The sequence below is a fragment of the Dipodomys merriami genome, unplaced genomic scaffold (assembly GCF_024711535.1).
Source record: "Dipodomys merriami isolate MVZ:Mamm:240054 unplaced genomic scaffold, mDipMer1.0.p SCAF_10, whole genome shotgun sequence".
Taxonomy (NCBI): Eukaryota; Metazoa; Chordata; class Mammalia; order Rodentia; family Heteromyidae; genus Dipodomys; species Dipodomys merriami.
This window is the reverse complement of record NW_027202271.1, coordinates 46,192,842-46,215,916: the sequence shown is the minus strand read 5'-3', so window position 1 is coordinate 46,215,916 and position 23,075 is coordinate 46,192,842. Positions and strand designations below refer to the sequence as shown.

The following is a 23,075-nucleotide window of genomic DNA, read 5'->3' as shown; positions in this document are numbered from 1 at the left end:
GGGTAGCCAGATGAATATTAAGGTCTGCAGTTTAGAAGAAAGTTTTCTTTAAATTGATAAGGTTATGAGTTACTGTTGTATAGGTGATTGTGATCGAAGTCCTTGGAGCTATGGGACACTGCCTAGAGAATGTCTTCGTAATCAAGGGCTTATCAAATGTGTTGTCCTTGAGATTCTCTAGAGAAGCTTGTGAAGATACAGGTTCTTGAGTTTATAGCCAGAAACTGGCATCTGCTCTGTGTAGTCCAGGTGACAGGGTACAGAACCTACATCCAGGATGTTTCATCCTTGAGTACAGACCTTAGAAAATCTCTAGCAGTCTATGACCTATACTTAGACAGGTGGATATCTAACATATTAAAAAAGAGTAAAGAAAATACATTGATATCATATACTCACCATAACTTAAATATACAAACATTAAGATAAACTGGGGTATATTATATTTATGAGATGAAATATATCAGCTACAAAAAGGAATAAACCACTGTCTGTGCAACCCAGATCTTAAGCCAGACCAAAAGAATACATAACTTTGTTTTTGCTGGCCCTGAGGCTTGAACTTAGGGCCTGTTTGCTATGCCTGAGCTTTTGTGTTCAAGGCTAATGTCTACCACTTGAGCCACAGTTTTACTTCTGCGTTTTTGGTGCTTAATTAGAGATAAGAATTTCACAGACTTTCCCACCAACGCTGGCTTCAAACCTCAATCCTCAAATCTCAGCCTCCTGAGTAGCTAGAATTACAAGCATGAGCGACCAGCACCCTACTTACCTATGTTTACTCATCAGTTTTTTATCTTTCCCCCCTTACTGTTTAGGCCATTAACCATCTTAGAATTAAATTTCATATATTAAATAGGGTAGAGATTCAGAAACACTTAATTCCTCATCTTTCCCCTCCAATGTACAACACACTCTTGGCATTTATCCTATTTCTAAATATGGCTGAGTCTATGGGCTGTTAATCTGTACTTAGTTATTCTTAGAGTAAGTCTTGATATTTAATAGGGCCACTCTACCTTTTCCTTGAACATGTTTAAATATCTTGTTCTTTGATGTACCTATCATCTACTGCAATAGTAGGCCTATAGCAGGAGCTCAATAATTAGCTATTGAACCAATGAAAGAATCTCATATGGGGCCAGCTACATAAATAGTTTATCAGTTCCTTGATACGCTGGGGTTTGTTTTGGAGAGGAGGAAAATGTAACTATTATCTCTTGCTTTTACTTGTTGTGGCTCTGTATCTCTTGTCTTTTCTCAGTGAAAGTAGAATCTTGAATGAGTCCTCAGTAAACTCAACAAGCCCATAAGTCCACATGAGTGCAGGATGGCGGCTCTGCAGACGTGGAGGATTCGGATCTCTACTGTGGATAGCTCTGTGAAGCCTTTTGGAATCCGGCCCATATCTGAGCACAGAAGCCTTGATGATAGGGCAAAGGACCATCTAAAATTAGTTTTATGTATTTCCCATGCTTTTGGAACATCTTTGTTTTGTAGATGAATGCTACTTTAAAATAGACTTCTTTTTGTAGCATGGCGCTTGACATATTTTGGTAACAATGGAAAACGAAAATTTCATTATTATGAATTAAGTGAATTTAATTATTAATTTCCATTATTCATTAAATGGATAATGAAAATGAATTATTACTTAATGCTTACCTTGTTCGGAGCACAGTACATATACATGAATATGTATGTGTATATACAAATATATATTTACGGATAGATACATTTTACATGTACACATATACTTATGACTTCATGGATTCTTCAAAACTAGCTTGCTTGTTCTTTTTCAGTAAGCATTATTATTCAGGTTCATTCCTCTAACATTCTTGAGCCCTTGGGCTGAGCTAGGGAACAGGGCTGCCAAAATACATAGCCACTCAGCTCCAGGAGCTCACAGTTTAGCCAGGAACAGACTTTTCATCAGATGTTTACTATGTAACATGATGAGTTCATTGGGGAAAGCATGTCAAAAACACTGCCTAGAGAAAAAGATGATGAACTTTATGGGACAGGGGAGAGGAGTCATGGTATTAGGGGGATTTGGTAAGATGACTTGACCTTTGTGTGAGTGTGCACAAATCTGTGTGCAGTTCTGGGTATTGTACTCAGGGCTTCACATATGCCAGGCAAATGCTGTACTACTAAGCTATATCTCTGGCCCTATGAAGATGATTTTAAGTAGGACATACCCCTGAGTATACCCTTAAAGTGCCATTTCTTCTCTCAAGCCTGGTCTGGCTTTCTCAGCCTTCCCAGTTTCTTCTCAGATAGCATGCTTGCAATCATACTCTTCAATCTGTAGACAGTTCTGTCTTGCTTTCTCTCACTGCTGTTTCTTGTCCCTGGCTTTCTCTCTTAACTATATTTTATTTATTTATTTTTTGGGGGTCCGGTCATGGGGCCTGAACTCTGGGCCTGGGCGCTGTCCCTCAGCTCTTCAGCTCAAGGCTAGCACTGTACCACTTGAGCCACAGCGCCACTTCTGGCTTTTTTTTTCTTTTTGCTTATGTGGTGCTGAGGAATCGAACCCAGGGCCTCAAGCATGCAAGGCAAGCGCCCTACCACTGAGCCACCTTCCCAGCCCTTTAACTATATTTTAATTTAAAAATTTAAATACCTTTATTGAAGGATGATTTACGTGTTGTAATATTGAACTAATGAAGTGTATAATTTATGGAATCAAAATCAAATTTGAAGTAGTGGCTTTCACCCAGTTTCTTCAGGTAGAAACTGAGGCTTGGGGAACGACAGCATTGTATACAAGCACCTGCAGCAGCAGAGCTAGAAAAACCAGATGCTGTAATGGTTTGTCCAAATGTATTCAAGTTTCCAACAGGGAAATAAGATCACAAAGTTATTCAGTTTAAGGGCACCTACCTTATTACTTTGGAGTCTAAAGACTAGTTAAGTTATAAAACTATAAGGCTTAAAGGTTTAAATAAAACTACTGGGTGCCTGGCACTGATGGCTCACACCTGTAACCCTAGCTACTCTGGAGGCTGAGATATAAAGATCGTGGTTTGAAGTCAGCCTGGGCAGAAAAGTCCCTGTGAGACTCTTATCTCCAGTTAACCGCTCAAAAACCAGAAGTGGACATGTGGCTCAAATTTGATAGAATGCTAGACTTGAGCAAAAGAGCTCAGGGACAGTGCCCAGGCCCCGATTTCAGCCCTATATCTGACAAATAAAAACTAAAAACAAAACAAAACAAAAACCCTGCTAGGTAAGAGGGCTGGATTATGTGTAGTTTAAATGGTGAATAAAGTATTCTAAGAGTTAAACCAACAATCAGTGTATATGATAAAGTCACAAATTAGAATATATGTTACAATGTTTATAATAAACCACTGCATTTTTGTTGTTGTTTTGGATTTTTGTTTTTGGTAGTTGTGGGGCTTGAACTCAAGGCCTGGGTTCTGTCCCTGAGCTCTTTTGCTCAAGGCTAATGCTCTTCCACTTTGAGCCACAACTCTACTCCTGGTTTTCAGGCTGCTAATTGCAGAGAACAGTCTCATGGACTTTCCTACCTGGGCTTGCTTTGAACCACAATCCTCAGATCTCAGCCTTCTGAGTAGCTAGGATTACAGGCATAAACCACCAGCACAGCAACTGGTTATTTTTATTCTAAACCATTTTGCTACTTGTTTGGTTTTCTAGGATATTTACAAACATGAATTTCCTAAGGGAGAAGATTTTCTAGTTTCTACCCTCAAGCAAGCTACAGGACATAGAATAGTCTAACATGCAGTTCAGAAGAGTAAGTCTCTCCCTCTTTCCTGTGCAAATTACAGGGTTTAAAACATTTTGACAATTGAATTAGCTGACTAGTGCAACAATAGCAAATGCTTGATAATTTGTGTTTCCTTCAGAGATGGCCAAAAATTAGGCTGATGGCAATGGATAGAATTGTCTGCACTGTGACAGGCTGACCACCCTCCTACTTTGAATTATGTTTTACGCATTATATTTTTGACTTTTGCATATTGATGCTAGGAAGATGGCAAGACTGCTAGAGGTATTTGTTGACAGGCTACAGCTACCCATTCCTCAGTGAAAGGAGGCTCAGACACAGCCATGTAGTGGGCTTTCCTGGATTGTATGCTTGGCTGCCTCTCTTTATTCATCCATCACTCTAAGGGTGCAATTGAACATGCAGAAGCCCTCTTCTACCCTAGGGAGCCACAGCAATGTCTTCATTCATGGCACAGTCAGGCAGAGATTACAGATTTATGGGTCAGTATCAAAGACGAAATACTGGACTTAAAAATCATTTGAGATGATTTTTAAATGCAGCATTAAGTACAAAGCTAGAGGAGAGCTAGTTGTTCGGAAGCAGTCTAACAGCTCCTCAGCTCTCTGCTCTAAAGCAGAGGTTGACAAACTTTTTCTTTGAAGTGGAAGATAGTAGGTGTTTAGGATCATCTGGACTCTTGTCCCAACAACCTAACTCTGTTTTGTTTTGTTTTTAAATGTGAAAACAGTCATACACAGCACACAAATATGAATGAATATGATTCATGCCTGCAGAATTCTACCAAGGGATACTGAAACAGGAATTTCATATGCTATTCATGTCAAAATAGTCTTCTGATTTTTTCAGTCCTTTAGAAATCCACAAAGCATTCTTAGCTTGAGAGTCAGACTAAAATGGGTCATGTATGTTTCTTGTCTATGGATCATAATTAGTTGTCCCCTACATCCAAATATTAGAGAGCTTCCTCTGTCAGGAAGATCTGTAATTTGATGGCTAATTTGTGAGCCATCCTTTTCTGCCAGAACCTGGCTATACAGGCCGAAATATAGAAGCCTATTCCAAACCAAAAGAGGTTTCAGTCCCCTGCCCTGCCTGCCTTCTTCGTCTGCTGCCAGTGCTCATCTGCACACACACACACACACACACACACACACACACACACACACAAATACACAAACACTCTTGCTCATGACTTTTTCTGATTACATGGGATCCTATTCCTATTTCTATGATCTAGTAAGTTATATCAACCACAAATTTAGATTTATGCATTGAAATAAAGTAATTAACTTCCAACAGAACAGTACGGAAATTAATAGCCAAGGCAGGAACATTGCTTTCTTTGTAGAGGTGGGTTTGGTGAAATACATTTGTTTTCTTTCTTCCTCTCCAGACACTTTCTCATTGCAGTTTTAAATTGAAATTAGTTCTGAGTGCTCGAGCTGTGTGTTATACAAATTTATGAATGTGGATTTTTTTTTTTTAGCTCTTTCATAGTGCAAAGGCTGCTTGGGATGCAGAGGGTCTTTGAGGCCACACCCAGCCAGTGCTCAGGTGCCCATGGTTAGAGGTTGCTTGGCATGAAGTGAGCCTGTAGTCAGTCAGGTTAGAGGTCAGCTGTGCTCAGAAACTCCGGGCTGAGGCTGAAATGGTGGGGGAGGTGGAAGAGGCCCAGCATGTGGCAGCTGATCTGAAGCTCTGGCACTATGGCTAATGACCCATTTCCCCTGCTGTGAGATGGAAATGATTGACAAGCACTTGACCTGTCAGGATCCAGGTGAAGCTCATGTGAAGTCCATGTTGCAGAAATTCTGAAGTACCCTGAAAGCTATTACTGCCATTTGTCAAGTCTGAGAGCAGGCTTCTGTTCATGGTTTACAAACCTGGCCGAGGATTGGTGAAACTTTTGAGAAATTACAGAGTCCCAAGTCCATTCCTGACTGATAGCATCAGAATTTCTGCGAGGGGACCTAAACTCTGGTTTTTGTTTTGTGTTGCTGGTGTGGAAGGTTGGACTCAAAGCCTTAGGCTAAGCAGATGCTCTCTCACTTGAACCACATTCCACAGCCCTTTTTGCCTTGGTTATTTTCAATCAAGGGTTTTTGTTTTATGTCTGGGCTGGCCTGGTCTATGATCCTTCTAAATATTGCTAGGGATGACAGGTGCCAACCCCTGTACCCAGTCACTGTGCTTTGGCTATAGTTTGGATAACAGGTGTGTGTACTACCATATCCAGCCTTAAGTTGAGATAGAGTGCTGTGAATTTTTATGTCCGGGCTTGGTTTTAAACCATGATCCCTTGGTTTCTGTCTCCCAAGTAGATAGGATCACAGTCTTGAACCACCTTACCTCACTTAGAACTCTATATTTTCAACAGGAAAAAACTTGAGAGTAAGTCAAATAGTTACTTCAAATCCTGGCATGGACTTTGTCCCTAAAAAGTCATGCCATTTGTCTTCATAAACAATAAGGGGACTGGAAGACATGTCAGGGAGAATGAAAATTACCTTCCCTTTATCTTTTGAGAAATTTCTGTATCAGCAGATGAAAACAGGGAGCCCCGGTATTTGGGTTGTAGGAACTCAGTGTGAACCAGAATTGTGCATCTCTTCTTTCACGTCTTCTCCCACAACCCTCAAATTTGCAGTGTTAAGCCAGACACCAGTGGATTGTATCTTAATCCTAGCTACTCAGAAGACTAAGAACTGAGTATTGAGTTTTGAAACCAGCCTCAGCAGGAAACTCTTTGAGACTATTATTTCCAATTAACTACCTAAAACTAGAAGTGGAGGTGTGGCTCAAGTGGTAGAGCACTAGCCTTGAACATAAAAGCTCAGTGCCCAGTCCCTGAGTTCAAGCCCTAGTACTAGCATGTGCATATGCTAGTACGAGCACGCACACACAGAGGGAAGATTGCAGTGTTGTTTTCCCCCATTTTTTCATTGATACATGTTTGTGAAAGCAAGCCTGAGATTTTGAGTGTCATAAATACACAGCAGATTGACAATATCCCTTTCAGGTTTTCTACTCAAAATGCATCATTAAAAATGTCTTTTCATTTTTGGAAAGAACACGATTGTAGTGTTGGCACGCACAGATCACAAACACAAAAAAAGATCTCAGTAGTACTAAAGAGATAACTGCTTCTGCCTTTCTCACACTTTCTGCATTACGCTCATTTACATGTGATTGTAGATTTCAAATGAGGGAAAGTCTCCACCTCCACATTGGCAGCCCAGATTGTTTTTGACAGTAGAATTTCATCATATATACTTACACACAAATGCTCCCTATCATGCTTAACAGCTTTCTGTGTGAGAGAGTCCTAATGAAGTGCTCCTGTTGCAGGATCTGGCCACAAATAGTTTTTTCTCTTTCTTGTTTTATTGTAAAGGTGATGTACAGAGGGGTTATAGTTACAGTTACATAAGTAAGGTAATGAGTATATTTCTTTATGAACCCCCCTCCCTCATTTTCTCCCTCTTTCCATCCCCCTGACTCTCATCCCACCAAGTTGTAAAGTTCATTTCTAACATAGTGTCTAGGGAGTATCATTGTTGCATTAGTTTACCCTTTGTCCTTTGTCTCACCATTTCTGTGATTCCCCTTCCCATCCCTGAATCAGACAAACTTATATACAATACAAATTAAAAACAGTTACAACAAGGGGTAAACCAAAGGGGGGGGGAGGAACAAAAGAAAAAAGAAATAACTGCATATAGTACACTAAGGAAAAAACCTCCACAAAAAAACCCTCTTGTTTCCATATCTTGTAGTTCATTTTGATTAGCATCATTTTTATTTTTTATTTTTACTTTTTTAAATAAGATTTTTAAATTGTGAAAATACTGTACAGAGGGGTTACAATCACATGAGCAAGGTAATGAGTACATTTCTTATCAAGCATTGTTGCCCCCTCCTTTGTTTTTCCCCTACCATCCCTTTCCTCCCATCTCCATAACTATATTACCCCCAACCTTCCGCCCACCTAAATTGTAAAGTTCATTTTTCAACATAGCGTTTTATACATCTCATTGTTGCAATGGGTCAGCCTGTATCCCTATTTAAACAATTTGCTTTTTTTTCCTTCCACTCCCCAAATTATACCAACATCAAATACAGTGAAAACAGGGGTTATACTGTGGGGGAGGGACATACAAAGCAACAAAAAAATTTACATGGTACCTTATAAATACGTTAGAAACAATAGCAACAAAGAAAAAACTACTTTTGTTCTTATCTTGTGGTTAATTTCACTTAACATCATCTTATCTGACCTTTTCTGCTTGTCTCAGATATATACTAGTTATTGTAAGTTAGGGAAACCATGGGACCTATGTTTCTTTGGGCCTGGCTTACTTCACTTAATATAATTTTTTTCCAAGTCTTTCCATTTCCTAACAAATGGGGCAATGTCATTCTTTCTGATGGAGGCATAGAATTCCATTGTGTATATATACCACATGTTCTTGATCCATTCATCTACTGAGGGACATATGGGTTGGTTCCATATCTTAGCTATGGTAAATAATGCTGCAGTAACCAGTTGTGCTGGTAGCTTTAGTATGGTCTTGTTTGTGATCATTTGGGTAAATGCCCAAAAATGGGATTGCTGGGTCATAGGGGAGCTCTATGTGGAGTCTTTTGAGGAACCTCTATACTACTTTCCAAAGTGGTTGAACAAGTTTACACTCCCACGAACAATGCAGTAGGGTTGCTGTCTGTCTACATCCCCTCCAGCATCCGTTGTTTAAATTAGAGTTCTTGATTATAGCCATTCTAACTGGGGTGAGGTGGTATAGCATCATTTTTATAGTCATAAGTATACAATTATGAAGCTATTGTGATACTCTGCTAGAACTATCCTAGACATATACTAGTTATTACAAATGAGGGAAACCAGGCAGCCTATGTTTCTTTGGGCCTGGCTTACTTCACTTAATAGGATTTTTTTCCAAGTCTTTCCATTTCCTTACAAATGGGTTTTATGTTACATTTCTGGATTGGCTCTATGTTGGTTGAATCCTCTTTAGTGCTCTCACAAGGCTAGTACTCTACCACTTGAGCCACAGCTCCACTTCTGGCTTTTAGTTAGTAAGCTGGAATTAGAGTCTTATGAACTTTCCTGCCCAGGCTAGCTTCATCCTCAGATCTCAGCTTCTGAATAGCTAGGATAACCAACATGAGCCACTGGTGCCCAGATCTACCTGTTTTTAAATGCTGGTTTTTATTTTGACCCTCTTTGATTTGGAATCAAAGTAGCAAGATCTCTGCAATCTGCACTATGATCACCTACCTGGGCCAGTCCCATCCTTCAGTCTGTTGTCAGCTATGCATTCAGTTGTAGATGAAGTACCTATCACTTTCTTCAACTGGGTTAATGTTCCAGCCTGAAAATCTAATCATGCCTGCTGCTCAGAACACAGCAGGGCCTTTCCTTCCCCTGCAAGATGAAGTCCAGCCACAGTGACATGGCATACAGAGCCCTGTAGGATGTGGCTTGTTTCACTTTCTTGGCTTGTATGGCAGAGGCCTACAGTATTCTCTGCCCACCCTTAAGCACCATCTTCAGTTGAGATTCACATGCTGTTCCCTTCACCCAACTTGCCTGCCTGGCACCCTTGTACTTCCTTCAGCCCTCAGCTTAGTCTCTGTGGCTGCCTCCTTCCACCCCTTGCCACACATTCCACCCCCCCCCCCCTTCTCAGCATTTGCTCCACCCATCATTATAGCCTTGTCACCAGTACTGAAACTCTGTTACCCTTTTCTTCTCCTTTAGATTGTAAGCTCATTAGGGATGGGAATTTTATCACTTATTTTTGTTACTCAGTGATTAGCACATGGCAAATCCTCAGTACAAACTTTTTCTGAATGAATAGAACTCTTATTTTGTTTATTCACCTATAATTAGACTACTTACAGAAAAAGTCTATTGTAAGTTGAGAGTCCATTTAGTGTAGATACAGTAATTCTCTGTTGTCTAGAACATCAAGCAATATCTTAAGTTTTCCTGCTCCAGTTGTTTGGTATATTTTTCTTTCTGAAATGTAACAGTTATAATTTCATTAGCTCAGTTATAAACTCATGAGGACATTTCTAGTTCACTATTGTATTCCCAGTGCTTAACCTGATACCCAGTAAACATGGTTGGCTGAATGTATGGGTAGAAGAATTAAAAACAGAGGACAGGTGCTAAGCACAGGTGTGACCTCTGTTCTAATTTATTTACCAATTCTGTTCACGATAACATCTGTGGCTCCGTCTGCCTCTACCATTTTGCAGTTCTAATGGCCTATATGAACCACGTCACCTGCTGTCCATCTCTTTAATAGCAGTTGTCTTAGAAGTGCCAACTGTAGGCCAGGAATCTAACACCTTGGTGCAGTGGCATGGTAGGTCCTCTGTTTCATGACCAGGAGGCCAGAGTCTCCTCATTTGTCTGCAACATCAAATCTAACTCAGTCTACATTGTGGTGTTCTGGGGAGATAAATGACTGAATAAATAACTGATAAATAACTGAATTGGCCAGTCTGACTTAGAGAGTCATGCCTCTGTCCTGAGCCTGATGTCCAACCTGAAGCAGGCTTTTTGGGGAAGCCTGCAGTACTGGCATAGAGATGAATCTTCCTTAGTCCATGTTACATCTCTCTGAGATATGTCTTGTTTCTTGGTTTCCTGGTAGGAATTAGAATGCTTTTGAGCAGAGTCTATTACAAGGAACATCAACAACAAAAGTCCATTTAAGGATCAGTTTTTCTCTTGGGCTACTAGTAAAGGAATAAAAATCAGCATAATTAATGGAGGGGAAATGGGAGCATCATTGTGTTGTAAAAGAAAAAGAAGAATCTTCAAGTGTGCATTGGAATGATGGGAGATGGAGGAAGACCTGAAAATAAGTATGACCTGGTATGACAGCCCAAGGTCTTGCTATTTGGTTCATTACATAAGGCACGGGAGATTTTTCGGACTTAAGACTTCTATTAAAACCCTGCAGTGTGGGAGCTAAAGTCTTTATTGAAAATTGAATGATTGAGCTAATACTGCTGTGTTTATTCAAGCTATTCTCAACACTCACTCTGTCCAGTGAATTCTTTTGGTGATGCTCAAAAGGCTGCAGGAAGCTCCATAGTGCCGAGCATCATTTAGCTTGTGCTGCAGGGCTACCTGAAAGCATGGGGGCCTGCAGATGCACACTCAAGACCTGAGTGTCTGAATGGAAAGGCCGAGAAGCTGTGCGTGAGAGTGTTGTCCCATGTAATGGACCATGAAAAATGAAGCCCACTCCAATAATGAGATCATGGGGGAGCCATCACTGGGCAAGGGAACAGCACCTAGGGCACAGAAAAATGCTGGAAGAGCACCATGGAAGGCAGGAAAGGGCAAGGGCTTGGGTCTAGCTCCGTGTGCAAGGCCATGGTCATTTTCTTGACTCTGATATTTAGGGAAAACAGGGGAAATCTTAATTGTCTGTAGAAGGTTATGCATGTTTTCCCTTTCTTCTGCCTCATCAGCAACATAAAGGATTAAAAAATGAGGGAGATTATGAGGGCTATGGGGGAAACCGCACACACTTGGGCTGATAAGTGATTATTGTTTAAGCATGCGTGAACTTAGCTTCCCTACCCCCTAGTGAAGAGGACTGGAAACAGGGTCTGCAGGAGAGGCAAGCAGATCAGACCCAAGATGAAGGAGCACCGAGGAGGGAAGGAAGAGAATGGCAACAGAATGTTTCTTGGATCAATTATGTGGTTCATTAATTTTGGATGTGGAGAACTGTGGTTTAAGGAAAAACCATGAAACTGGGGGTAGAGGTCTGGAGTTCTGTTTCTGTCACAAATTCATCGTTATCAGATTGAAACTTGTAGATAGGATTTGGATATGGGGATTATTTATTAAACAATGAGCTTGGTTCTCAAACGTGGATGTATTATAGATTTTCCCTCAATTTGAAGCAAAATTGGCAGCAGGAAAATGACCATGTGATTAACTTTTCATGATGATAAATGGACTTAATTTAATGGATTCTCTTAATTCTAATACTGGATCTGTTCTGTTTCTCTTTATGTTAAATTATTATTGTGTGTTTAGTGGGGTGGGGGGCATCCTGGGGCTTGAACTCAGGGCTTGGGTGCTGCCCCTGAGCTTTTGTGCTTAAGGATAGCTCTCTACTACCTGAGCCAGAGCTTCTGGCTTTTTGGGGGGTGATTAGTTGGAAGTAAGAGTCTCCTGGGATTCCCTACTTGGGATGACTTCAAACTGTACTACTCCTCAGACCTCAGCCTCCTGAATTAGCTGGGATTACCAGTGCCCAGCTATGTTAGCTATGTTAAATTATTTAAAGTGGTCATGAAAATCAATGGTGGTTAGGTTGTCTTCATTTGTCAATGATTATAGTTGGCAAAATAAAAAGCTGGCAACATCGATTTAGTCCTTTAAATTCTTTTTGAATTTTTAATGGGCTACAAAGTCTGTCACTGTCAGACTGAATAACCTTTGAAGTTCCTTCAGTTCTAACATTTTGGAATACTAACCTTTTCTTTCCAGTTGTGACAGTGAGGTGAGAAATTCAAGTGTCAGTTTATATTTGTGTCCTGGAACAAGCTGTGATTTTGCCCAGAAAAATGCTAGTGCCCATGCAGATGCCTCTTGGTCTTTGCCTGGAACAAAACCCAAAGCATTACTTTAAATCTTAATTTGATCAAACATTATTAGAACAGATTGCCAAGAAAAATTCTCTGTCATACATTGCTTGTGGGAATAAAAACTGGCATAATGTAGGAATAAGCAAACTCCCCTCTCTCCTTCCCTCCCTTCCTCCTTCTTTTCTTCCTTCCTTCCCTTGCTATGTTGCCGAAGCTGGCCTTGAATTCCTGAACTCAAGTGATCCTTCTGCCTCAGCCTCCCAAGTAGCTGGGATTCCAAGTGTGTGATATTACACCCAGATTTTTTTTTCTATGAAAAGCCAGAATGGAAATATTTTAAGCTTTAAGGTCCATAGAAGATTTTTGTCATACGTTTTCTTCCTCCTCATACTCTTCCCCTCTCTTCTTCCTTTTTCTTGTCTTCTTTCTTTAGTCTTATTTTTTTAAATAACTAGAAATGTGAAAATCATATGGGCTCGATCTGAGCCTATATATTGTAATGATACATCTCTGGTTCAGTCTCTGGGAAGTGGGCTGACTATATCTAAGTTACAAGTACACAGTCACTACACTACAGACAGAGGAATTCTACTTATAGACATTTTTTTCATTTTTCATTTTTCATTTTTTTATTGTGATAATACAGTACAGGGGGTTTACAATTACATGGGCAAGGTAATGAGTACATTTCTTATCAAGCATTGTTTCCTCCTTTGTTTCCTCTTCCCATCCCTTCCCATCTCTTCACCCCCCCCCCCAGTTTCCCCCACCCCACCCGCGGCCAAAGTTGTAAAGTTCGTTTTTCGACATAATGTCTTCTTGTACGTCTCATTGTTGCAATGGGTCCACCTGTATCCCTATTTAAACAATGTGTTTTTTCCCTTCCCCTCCACAAATTATACCAACATCAAATACAATGAAAACAGGGGTTATACCATGGGGGAGGGACATACAAAGCAACAAAGAACTATCTTTTTTTTTTTTAATTGTGAAAATACTGTACAGAGGGGTTACAACTACGTGGGCAAGATAATGAGTACATTTCTTATCAAGCATTGTAGCCTCCTCCTTTGTTTCCCCTTCCCATCCCTTCCCATCCTCCCCCTGCCCCCCCAATTCTCCCCGCTCCCCCTTCCCCCCCAAAAGAAATATCTTATAAATATGTTAGAAACAATAGCAAGAAAGAAAAAACATTTGAGTCCTTATCTTGGGGTTCATTTAGCCTGACCGGTTTTGCTTTGCAGACATTTTTTTTTCCTACAGATACCCATGTATTTGTCCAAAATGGCCCACATACAAAGTTTCTCATGGCCACGTTGTTTAATATCGCAAACTTAAAGCAATATAAATACATCATTGATAAAATATGGCTAAATAATAGAATATACATAAGTTAACATATATGGAATATCCATATAATAGAATTTTGGCATAGTCTTTTAAAAGCTCTCCATAGATTAATGCTTGACCTACAACATTAAGAGTGGGAAGAACATGGGCTAGATTTGTAGCTCATTGGTAGAGCTCTTGCCTGGCATGCTTGTAGCCCTGGGTTCCATCTCTAGCACTGGGGAAATAAAAGGGGGAAAAGCATGATGCAAAGCAATGTTCTCAGTAGCTACCACTTAGTGAAGTTTATATATGAATGCTTGCACACATGTAATTGTGCTTTTTGTCTACATAGGTAGATAAAAAGCACAATTACATGCGTGTAAGCATCTAGTAACTCTGTTACTGAAGACAGCAATTGAGTAGCTCATAGATAGGAATGATGATGACATTTCTTTTTACTTTATATTATGGTATAGCTTATGAATTTAGTGCCAGGAACATGTATCATCTATTCAGAATATAAATTGAATTTTAAAAAGAAGAACCCCAATAGAGAAGTAATGGTAGATCTGAGTGTGAGAAAATTCCACGAAGCAATTTCCTGAACTAGATCTGAATCATTCTTGAATCACAGGTGAACTGGCATGACCCTGAAAAATGTGCATATTTGGCTTCCCTTCGCACAAAGCTATTTGTACAGTGTAATGATTCTTTGTCAGTTTTTGGTCCGATATCTAAGGTGGCGGAAAATTCATTTCAGGAGGTTAGGTTCCAGGGTACACTGTTGGCGGTGCTCCTTCTGATTTTCAAAAGTGTGAGAGATGGCCCCACTACCAGTTGACCTGAAAACTAAATATATATGAAGAGTTTCATTTGATGAGATCCTTCTTGGGGCAGTGTTGCTGTTGGAGATTCATGCAGACCCATCCAGTTCCCGGTTTTATCAGTATCCTAAGAGGTGTAAGGCCTGCTTGAGGCCTGGCTGCTCCTGATGGCTCAGACTTGCCTCACTTGGCCTGATGCATGTCTCTAGAAGCCATTGCTTTGTATAGTACCAGCCTTTATTTATATACCAGATAGAGATGGGAACACTGTTTCCCAGCAGTTACTTGTCCCTGCTCCTACCCCACCATACTTCTGTGGTTTGCTACAGTATCTGTGATCTCCCCATCCCCCCAGAGTGTCCTGTTACCAGAGAGATTCTGAATAGGCAAAAACTTGAGCATATCCTGCTCCTTGCCTAGATCCACAGGCTCAGCCACCTTCTTGGGTCTCTGAGACCTCTAAAGGGTGAGGCATTTATTGCCTCAGCAGCAATGCATGTTATGGAAGAAAGATGATCTGTGGTCGAGATGTAGAGGAAGGACACACAGTTACTGGCAGATGGATTGTGAGCTATTAAAGGAGAAACACATGCGGTGTGGTGTGTTCTGTGAACAGCTAGGTCCCTACCTCCCCATGTATCCAGATCTCTCAGAAGAAGCAATCTGTGTCCTCCCTCTTTGAGTCTGGCCTGAGCTTGTCACTGTGGCTTTGGCTAGGAGGATGTAGTAGTATGCATGCTAGTGAATGTATGCCTGTTCTGAGTCTGGGCCTCATGAGGCACTGTGCTTTCCTGCTTGCTCTCTTGCCTGGCTACCATGAGAATATCTCACAACAGAGCTATCTTTCCTGCCAGTGACTTCAGCCATTGCTGGGAAGAGACTCCACTCTAAACACGTGGTAATGCATAGACTGAACAACTGAACAGAGTGTGTCTCTGCCAACCATCGTGTGTGTGTGTGTGTGTGTGTGTGTGTGTGTGTGTGTGTGTGTTTGAGAAAGTGACTAGTGTTTTATACTCTTTGAATCAAGAATTTCAGTTCTAGACATTGATTTGAAAGACATAATCACAGAACTAAAGATAGCTTGCTGTGCTCAGATGAGCAGTATTACATACATAATAAAAAGTCCATTAGTCATGTAGTTATAGAAACTACAGAACACACAACAAGTCTTAAATGATTAAATATGCATAATAAACAGAATATTAGGAAACCATTAAAATTATGTTTTCAGAGACTAATGGCATAAGAAAAACTACTGGATACTTAGTGGGGAAGAAAAAATGTAAGATACACACTGAAATGGATCTGGAAAGGATTATGTCAGGCTTAAGGCTTCCTTCCTTCCTTTTTTCCTCTTCCTCTTCCTGATCCTCTTTCTCTTTTTTCTTTTCTCCTCTCATCCCTCCTTTCTTTCCTCTGTCCCTTCTTTCCTCCCTCCCTCCCACTCTCCCTTTCTTCTTCTTCTTCTTCTTTTTTTTTTTTTTATCAGTCGTGGGGCTTGAACTCTGGGCTTGGGCTCTGTCCCTGTGCTCTTCAGCTCAAGGCGAGTGCTCTACCGCTTGAGCCACAGTGCCACTTCCAGTTTTCTAGTGGTTTTACTGGAGATAAGAGTCTTTCCTGCCTGGGCTGGCTTTGAACTGTTATCCTCCGATCTCAGCCTCCTGAGTAGCTAGGATTATAGGCATGAGCCACCAGCGCCCAGCTTCCCTTTCTTCTTTTCTATATGAATACCAGGGCTAGAACACAAGGTCTGGTTCTTTTTCTGCTTTATTTATGCACAGCTGGCATTCTACCAGGTGAACCATGCCTTGACTTAGCTTTTTGCTGATTTTAGTTTTAAGAGTCTCTTGGATTTGTCTGCCTGGGCAAATTTCAAATCCTTATCTTCAGATCTTAGCCTCCTGAGATTGCCACTAGTGCCCAGCTCTTGGATGTTTTTTCTTGGAGTGATAGTTGATAAATTGTGCTGATTCCCCCCTTTTCTTTGTTTTCCAAATAAGAAGGCCATACTTTAAAGATCAGAAAAAAAAGATCATTAAACATCTCACACTTCATTTATATCAGGCAGATTTTGCTGTGTAACAAGTTGTACTAAAATGTGGCATCTTAACCATTTTGCTCCTGATTCTGGCTAGTGAGCAATGGGTGTGGCTGCAGCTTCTCCTTGTGTCTGTGTTACCAGCTAGAAGGCTGGGGTCTGGCAGGAGGTTAGCCGAAGTGCTTGGTACCACTTGAGCCACAGTGTCACTTCTGCCTTTTTCCGAGTAGTTTGTTGGAGATTAAAATTTTCCTGGCCTTTCCTGCTCAGGCTGGCTTCAAACAGTGATCCTCAGATCTCAGCTTCCTAAGTAGCTAGGGTTATAGGCATGAGCCACCAGCGCCTGGCCGAAGTGTTTATCTTTTTGTCACATATTTTCTCATTCGAATATCCTAGCTCTGGCTAGTTCTCATGACTGTAGAGTAGTTCCGAGAGCTACTGGGTTGAAAACTGGAGTGCTTAAATTTCATCACACTCTGTTGGCTAAAGCAATTCCCATGGCCAGCCCAACTCAAAGATTTGCAGAAAGAAGCCACATACTGAATAAAGAATGTAGATAAGAGGGAGAGGAGTGGATAAATTGGGGCCATTTAGTAAGCCATCTGCTAGTGCATCTTCAAAATAAAGAAAACAACAACAGCAGCAAAAGGCCTCCGTCAAAAATGACAGAAATAAACTATGAAGTAAATGGCAGCGGTCTAGGCGATGGGAAACCTTGCAATAAATGTTTCCTTTCAGGCTATGGAGAAGAGTCAATCTTTTCTCTGCATTCATGGCTGGTTGAGAGTTTAGTGACAGCTTGTCTCTTGAGGTAGCAGTAAGCGTTTAATCAAACTGGTTTAGAAAGAGAAGGCGGGAGGGGAAGGGGAGCAAGCTCTGGGTAAATGAATTAATACTGATGCACTGTCAGGATTTGGCCTTTGGGTATGTTGGTAACTCATCCTGTGCAGGGCAGCTCACCCTCGCAATGAGGACCCAGCCAGGCGCCTGTTCCAGGCGGGTCGGAACCTGGCCATGCTCAGCCCCTCCAGCTTCCAGCCAGCTCCAAGTCGGGTAGCACTAGAGATTTGGTGTGTGAAACCTCTTTAAAATGACCCACCCCATTCATTCTTGAGGGGGCAATCATCATGGCAGCGCTATTCATGGGCAAACAGCTATAATTGAGAAGTGCTTCTCATCTGGGGATGTTTGGGCACCCTTACTGGCTTTATGGGTGACCTGAAGCCTGAAGCCTGAAGCCTTAGGATATGTATCTTCCTCCTAAGGCATCTTTTTTTTTTTTTTGCTTCGCTTTTTGTTTTGAAGTAATTTTAGACTTGCATGAGAGTCATATATTAGGGTTTCTCCAGAGAGACGAAACCAATAGGATCTATAAGAGGAAATTTATCAGGAGAATTGGCTCACATTGTCATGGAGATGGAAAGTTTCATGATTTGCAAAGCCAGAGAAACTAGTATAGCATGGCTCGGTTGTAGTCTGGATGCTTCAGTACCAGAGAAGTTAGTGTGGCAGCCTTCAGTCTAAAGCCAAAGGCCCAGGAGTCCCCTTCCCCCTGGGTGGGTGGGATCATGTGAGCCCCAGAGTACACAGGCTACAGAACCTGAGGAAAAGGATGAAGGGGTCTGTGGAAGGGCGGACCCTCCTTCTTCACTGGCCCTCCAAGGTGTCCCTCAAGCTAGCTGAGCTTGGTGGGTGGAGCACCAGGCCTTGCGTAGCCTGCCTAAGCCTTGCCTCTGTCCATGCCCAAGGATCCCTTTCCATCCTTTTATCTTTTGCTTTTTACTTTTGGTACTTGATCTTTCTTCAAAGCCAAAGGGGAGAAACCTAGCTGTGGATGAACTTTTTTCTGGGATTCTCGTTTCTTCTTCTTTCAAGGCTAACCTCCTTTATTCAAACTAGGGTCTGTTGCAGTCAGTCACCTGGCTTTCCTTTTGAAAAGGATTCCTCTTTTCCATACCCCAACCTGCCCTGATGCTCTCAGGCATTGCCCAAAACACATTTGTTGGGTGGTTTGAGGCTCCCAACTCCTAGTCTCCAGAACAAGGAGCCTTTCTTCCCTTTGGCTGTTAGAGAGGGCATAGGCCTTGCTTCTTGGCATTCACCCCCCTCCCCATTGCCAATGTTCTAGAGGAGTCCTTTAGTCATTTGAGACCAGGTTGATATCAGATTCTTCTTTTAAAAGTAACCTTTAAAACCCACATTTGTTTTGATTTTTCTAAAGCAATTCATGTCTGCATAAAAATAAAGAAAAATAGCAGGCAGTTAAGGTCAGCCATGATTCCACCTCATAGGGAATGACTGTTATTACTTCGTGTATTTTCTTTCACAATATGTACATATATGTAATTATGATTATTTGACATAATTGGAGTTAGTCTGTATCAGTATTTGATCACGTTTCTGCTTTGTTTCCATTTCCCCCTAACCACTGTTAACATGACATTTTGCGTTTGTGTTGCCTCCCTCCCTCCTTCCCCTTCCTCTCTTTCTCCCTTCCTCCTTCCTCCCTCTTCTCCCCCACTTCTCATTGTTTGTTTGTCCTTCTGTGGTACAGGCTCCCATACTTGTTAGGCAAACTCTTTGCTACTTGAGCCCATGCCCCCAGTCCTTCCTGTTTTTAGTTTGTTTTTCAGAAAGTCTTATGCTAACTTTACCTGGGCTAACCTCAGACTGCCATCTTCCTTCCTCTGCTTCCTGAGAAGCTGGGATTACAAATTTGTACTACCATGCCTGGTCCAATGTCTTTAATTTTTTTTTTGAGGTTTAATAATGCTGTGCTTATTTAACCAAACCCACTTCCCACTTTGTTTCATGGGCATTTTGACTTGTTCACTCTCCTTCCACGCCTGTTTCATGATGATGCTCAGTTACATAGGAGCTCTGTTTATGACACGTCCCTCCCTTACAGTACTCTCTCAGGGTGGCTCTGTTATTAGCTCCTTGTAATTATGACAAAACCAAGATCCTGATTGTTCTCTGGTCCCATATCTAGTAAAGCACAAAACTGGATTTGGGCCATGGTTGTTGCCTTAGAATCCAGATTTTCTTCCCTTGGAATTGCCTTGTGTCTGTCTGCTGGGAGGATGTGCTCTTCCATGGCAGCTTGCGCTCTAGAACAACAGTGTTGCCCAATTTCTGTGGATCCAGCTGGGTGTTAGTCTTGGCTGGCCACTGGCCTGTTTGGCGACCTGTGGTAAGTAATATCACCTAGCTGGGCCTCTGTAAGTCTTCTCATTCTCAAGTTCTGTGGCTTTCTAACAGAAAATCTAGAACAGAGGCTGCATTGAGAGACAAGCCTAGGATGGCAGCTGTATTATTGTCCGCTCACCGTTCAGTGGCACTCAGACTGGCCCTGACAGACCTTTCAGCCTAGAAGTTGCTTTTTTCCTTATGCTGCTCAGGCATGGCTGGAAGGGCCCAGGAGAAAACCCCACAGAAGCTGTGAGGTTAGCTTGAGTGTGAAGTCAGAGCTGGCCCCATGACAGGTAAGTCCCTAGACATATTCCCCTTGGATGCTTTGAGGGCTTAGGGCTTTTGTGGTTCACCAGAAAACGTGGGCACCACAAGGCTGGTGTTCCCCTGCTGCTTGCTGAAGAGCCTCTTCCAAGATGCTCTTTGTGGTGTGTGGCTGGATGGACATGCCAGAACAGTGGGCTCGATAGCTGCCGTTGAGTGTGGTTGGCTAGTGGACTGGGCCAGTCAAGCCACAGGTGACCACTAGGCCTCCCCTGATGTCAGTGATGAAGTATGCCTGGCACCACTCACATTTTCCAGGGACTTGTCCTTCTACCCCCTGCTCAGTGCAAGAAAAAGGAGAACTAGATGTTTGCCCTTCAGAGCAGGGAGCTCACCCCCACAGTTTCTCTTCCCTTTTCACATAGACTTTACAACAACTAAAAGAGGGGTTTTTGAGTGTGGCTGGGTTTCAGCTGCTACCAAGGAAGCAGCCAGTGTGTACCAGTGGCCCTCGCTGGCCTCCGGGTGATGGCCGTGTGCTGGTCGGGGCTGTGCCAGCTGCTCCTGCACATGGCTTCATTGTTTCTTACGCCCTTCTCTCCTGTTTGCAGTGTCTCTGAGGAGAGGCTGACATGTTCTTCTCTGCCCTGTTCTCTTAGAAACGAGCAACAGGAATGCACCTATTTCTGTTTCTTTCTATTGTTGATCCAGAAAATACCTCCTTTGAGCCTGAGGAGAGTAGAGCTCTTGTTCCATCTGGAGAAATGATTTGTGGGACTTTATGGCAACACTTTAGTCCTCAAAATAATAAATGAGGGTTGTAGTGAAACTCAGTTGTGTCTGGGTAGTGGATTTAATTGGGTTCAGAAGTATTGAAGCACTAAATGTGTCAGGATCATGGTCATGGTGGTAGTGATGGTGATGTATAGACAAAAAAAATAATAACATTCCAATTGCTGAGTATTTGTGCTATCCTAGATATCATGGTGTGTATTAATTTGGTTTATGTAGCATGCTCAGGTCACCTAGTAAGCAGGAGAGCTGGGTTTTCAATGAGGGTAGCATCCAAACTCCCTACCTTTAACCTATAGGTAAAATACCTCCAGAGCCATATAGAGCCTGGAGTACTTACAGCTTCAAACTTGACATATCTGAAAAAATTAATTTTTTGAAAATATCACTATGTAGCCCAGACTGGCTTGAAACTTACAATTCTCCTATCTTAACTTTTCAGTCCTGGGATTGTAGCAAGCTTTACTATGCCCCGCTCTGAACAAACTCTGTTTTGTTTTGTGATAAAGTCTCATGATGTTCTCCTCTTAAACTTGTCCTGTAGGCCAGGCTGACCTCCAGGTCAAGATTTTCCTTTTCTCAGCCTCCAGAGCACTAGAATTATAGTTATCTGTCACCATGACTGGCAACAAATTGTATTTAAGAAATAAAATTGAAGCAAAAAGTAATCCTTTCTCTCTGTCATGTCTTTGGGCTAAATGAGTTATGCAGTGAATCTGACTAAAATTCTACCCTCTAAATTGGGTCTACAGTTTCTTGGGTTTCAGGGCTTTTTAGAAAAAGAACCTTAATGAGGTATGGTTTATATAACACAAATAAGATCCATTGTAAAATCTGAGTTGTTGTTGTTGTTGTTGTTAAATTGAATTTGCAACCATCCCCAGAAGCCACATTTAAAGAATTGCATTCTTGCTGGCAGTTACCTGTTACCCACTAGCGTCAGTGTGTGCCCATCCCAACCCCCACCAAGATCTTAAAGGTTCACCACTCATCTTGCAGGATGAGCTGGGGAGAGCTTCGCACTACACTCTTGTCTGCTCATCTAATGGCTCTCAACCTCTCATAGGTTTACAGATTGTCAATGATAGAAGGCTCTTAAAGCTTTGAAGTACATCTTTTTGCTGCCAGAGGATTCCTTAGATTGCTCTCATGGTAGGTAAGAGCCACACTACGTGTTGGCTCCCACACATCATTTAAAATACGAGACAATTATTTCATAGCTAGGCACTGGTGGCTCACACCTATAATCCTAACAATTCAGGAGACTGAGACCTGAGACTCACAATTCAAATCTAACCTGGGAAGACAAATTCATGTGACTCTTATCTCCAACTAACCAGCAAAATGCCAGAACTAGAGGTGTGGCTCTAGTAATAAGAGTGCCAGCTTTGAGCTAAAACACTGAGCAAGGAAATGAGGCCCTGAGTTCAAGCCCAATACAAGCATGCACACACACACACACACACACACACACACACACACACACACACACACACACACACACACAATTTCATATATGAAGTCTAACTTAGCTTTGCCTATAATTTTCACCTTTTGGTGATACCAAATGCTTACCACCACTCTTTATTTGTAGTTTCTCAAATATTTAAACTTTCATGTCTACAAATCCCTTCCTATGTTCAAACTGTTCATGTATTTAATTTGGATTCCAGATGTCTAGTCAGCCTGACCGTTTCTTACTGGATATAACTTAGGTTGTCTATGTCTTTTGTGCCCAAAGCCAGCCTCCATGTCAGACATGTTGTGGCTGGTTGTGTTTGTTGCGTCAAGGACTATCTGGTGGTATTAATTATTAAGTAACTGTCTTGTGCTGCTTGTACTTGTTGAGTTTTCACTTGACCAAAATTCCATATTTTTTCCTCCTTGATATTGATCAAGTCAGTTCTCTATCATCTCCTCTTAAATAATTGCCTACTTGAACAGAAATGCAGGGATATGCACTTATTATTGCTTGTCGTTAATGATAAAAGAATAACTCACATCTTTTGAGACTTTACTATGCTTTTCTTGTTGGGCTTTGCCCAGAATTTTGTCTTTGGGATGATTTTGAATCTTATTTCTTCTCTTTTCTTTGCCTTCCTCTCTATTGCATATTTAGTTCCTACTCACCCAGCGCTCTTCTCTACCCTTATATATTTGGCTCATAATGATGGTGGTTGTGTGGGAGGCAGATACACTAGCAAAGGGGTTAAAGCTA

At 41.6% G+C, this 23,075-nt stretch overlaps 1 protein-coding gene across 8 annotated transcripts in view; it reads left to right on the top strand.

The window, feature by feature from the left end:
- Window positions 1-23,075, top strand: part of Tmcc3 (transmembrane and coiled-coil domain family 3) — a 297,502-nt gene that overhangs the window by 54,865 nt on the left and 219,562 nt on the right. The window contains exon 1 of one of the 8 annotated variants that reach the window (XM_069990147.1): window positions 19,717-19,802. The exons of 5 other annotated variants lie outside the window; for them this stretch is intronic. The gene's annotated coding sequence lies outside the window, so the exon portion shown is untranslated. Of the gene's footprint in view, window positions 1-19,716; window positions 19,803-23,075 lie in introns of those variants that run through there. 2 more of the 8 variants (XM_069990186.1, XM_069990151.1) reach the window with 2 other exon arrangements.